Source organism: Etheostoma spectabile, chromosome 4 (genome assembly GCF_008692095.1).
Source record: "Etheostoma spectabile isolate EspeVRDwgs_2016 chromosome 4, UIUC_Espe_1.0, whole genome shotgun sequence".
Classification (NCBI taxonomy): Eukaryota; Metazoa; Chordata; class Actinopteri; order Perciformes; family Percidae; genus Etheostoma; species Etheostoma spectabile.
The window spans coordinates 28,552,477-28,555,401 of NC_045736.1; the positions used below are offsets into that span (position 1 = coordinate 28,552,477).

Below are 2,925 nucleotides of genomic sequence, written 5' to 3' on the forward strand. Positions count from 1 at the left end.
TTGCCTCACATCATTAATAGGTCATGGCCAGCTAATTCTCTGAATCGGACATCATTTTAACCCCCTTCATCTCTGAACATTATAAGCCAATAGCTTCTTCCCTCTATTCCTTCATTACTTAGGGAACACAATTTGCCACAGTATTTCAAATAAAAAATTAGGCGTAGAGAGGGTAGGTTGCTCCCCTTTCCGGTGGACCTCATGGGAGCCTAATTGGGAGAAAATAATACGCCTAGTAGTGAATGGGTAGAGGCAAATTATTTTTTTTATCTCGGTTGAATTGAGTCATGGATTAACAATATGTTTGTCAATTTAAAACACATACTGTAAACCCAGATTTGGCTGTAATTAAACTTTTTAGTGGTCACTAGATGTTTTGTTAAAAAACATATTCATTTCTAAATCACATTAGTTGCTTATAATGATCATCTTAAGGATGCAGTGCAGTGATAACTAGGGATGTTAAGTTTCTGTATGGCAGGGGTGGGGTCATTTGGGTGGTGATGGGACAGTGGATATGACACATGCCTTTGGTGTGGGAGATCTGGGTTTGATTCCCACTGCGATACACCAACCAATGTGTCCCTGAGCAAGACACTTAACCCCTGGTTGCTCCAGAGGCGTGCAGCCTCTGATATACAGCAAATGTAAGTTGCTCTGGATAAAAGCATCAGCTAAATGACATGTAATGTAATTTAAACTGTTCTACGCTGGAGCAGTGCAAAGGCTCATGGGAAAAAATGATTCTGTTTTCTGTCCCAGTCAAAGTGTGTTTTAATAATGTTCTGTTACTGTTTTGGGTGTGCACTCATGTTGTCTTGGTTCTAGTTTTGTATGGTTGATTTTGTGATTGTGTTTGTCTACATTTATTGCTGCACCATGACCAAGACCCGCGTGGGGACTGATTGGTTCTGGGTAATGAGGAAAGGGTTTGGATGCAGAGCTGTGACGTGTCCTGAGCAAGATTATCTATGCAGAATACATAGGAAATTACATTCTGTTTTAAGGGAACTGGTGTGTCTTCCTTTAGTTTATATTTGTACAGCATAATGATTTTTAGCAATGGCTACTAATGTAAACTGGATTTGTCTACTGCATCAACTTACCGCTCTGTGGTAATACAACTTGACCCGTACACCTTAAGTAAAAACAGTTTAAGGCAACGGGTTTCAACGCAAATTTACTGAACTGAACTGAAGAAAGTTTCAGTTTGTCATATGACCACCTAGTATTGTTTGAAACCACTCAGGGAACTATATCTCTCTCGTTTCATACGATTTACGTCACCTTGATGCTCAGCTTGCTCGCTAGCTAACTAGCTTAGTTCCACAACACGTGACGTTCTTTCACCTGATACCGACTGAACGAGCAAGATCCTCCACTTGTGTGAGCAACGTTACATCCTGTTAGCAGACACAGACATCTTAGCTTCAACGAGACGTCATTCACGCGACTTTGAAATGTGTAGTTTTTCTAATTACATATTTGCACGGTCTTAACAATAAACTGACATGCAAAATTATCTTTCAAATTGAAAAACATCCTTATGTGTAATTCATAACTCAATTCAAACGGGATCAAAACATTATTTGTCATAACTTGTCTTTCCCCATTCACTACCGCCCATATGTTTTTTCCAGATTAATGTCCCATGGTGGTCCATCGGAAGGGGAGGGACTCCGACTCTCTTTACAGCTGCCTAAACCAAACCTATATTTACTTTGCTATCTTGATAATTGTATATAATAGTTTCTTTTAGATGGAGAATGGGAATTCTATATTATTTTCCCTAGTGCCCATCAGTTCACTGCAGCTGAAAATGGAAGTTAATCATCTAAAGATTGATTTTGGATTTTTTTTTCCTCCAGACTTGCCGACTTTAAAACCTCACAGAGCATTTAAATGTGGCCGTCATCGGTGTCTGAAAAAGTGTTGTTACCGCTCTGGGTTAAACTGAGCCTTTCAACAGGCAGAGGGGATATCGAGACCTGACCGAGGCAAACTTCAAACCCAGAAGCTTATCTCATATTAAATTATTTACAGGCAAAAATATATCAATTTTCAAAGGTAATGGCAAATCTCTTCTCCTGGCCTCTGAAGTATAGTTTCATCTTGTGTTTTCAGCACACTGTCAGAACCTTTTCATAATCACATAAATATAAATCAGCACAGAGATTAACTGAGCACACACAGAGATCAGGGACAATGATGATTTTGTTGTGATTCCCTCTTTGGAAGGACAATCCTACTGAATGTGCTCAGAGCACCGTCCGAACACTTTTTAAAACAAATGAATATAAATCAGCATGGATTGCTCTAACTAACAGACGCTGATGCCCGGATCATTTTTTCTCATGATTGTGTTCACTGTGTTGCAAATAGACCCATTTTTTTTTTACCTGGTATTAACATGCAATCTGTATGGACACACTATCTGGATAATAACATCTAATTATGTGGCCTTTGCATTTACACCAGGCATCAGTAATTATTCTTGTTATCATGATTGTGCCTGTATTGTGATCAGATGTCAATATGCAAATTATGTAGGCTGAGCTGCATGTTGTAAACAAACATGCATCCAAGGAAGGGATGCAGGATGCTCTTGAGGGACTGCTATGACGACAATGAACGTGTTAAGAATGGGATACTATGTTCCAGGATGGCGTCATATTTAGATGCTCATTGGGTTGCTTCCTCCGTGTTGTTGGGCTCAGACAGCCCTGGTTCTGTTTTTCGGGTTCATAAGAACTGGCAACACTTTCACGGCACGCTAAGAGGATGTACGGGTATACGATGGAAGTGAAGCAATTTATATTTCATTACCCTTCCCAAATAAGCTGTAGTATACACATAACTGACAACATATCAAAATCAAGAAAGGTCTAAATTACTAACTGTGATAATTGCTACGTATGCTGATCT

General features: G+C 39.4%; 1 long non-coding RNA gene across 1 annotated transcript in view; it reads left to right on the top strand.

Moving 5' to 3' along the window:
* Positions 1-495: 495 nt before the first annotated feature.
* Positions 496-2,925, top strand: part of LOC116688648 (uncharacterized) — an 18,491-nt gene continuing 16,061 nt past the window's right edge. The window contains exon 1 of the long non-coding RNA XR_004331819.1: positions 496-690. This is a non-coding gene — a long non-coding RNA (uncharacterized LOC116688648). The remainder of the gene's footprint in view (positions 691-2,925) is intronic.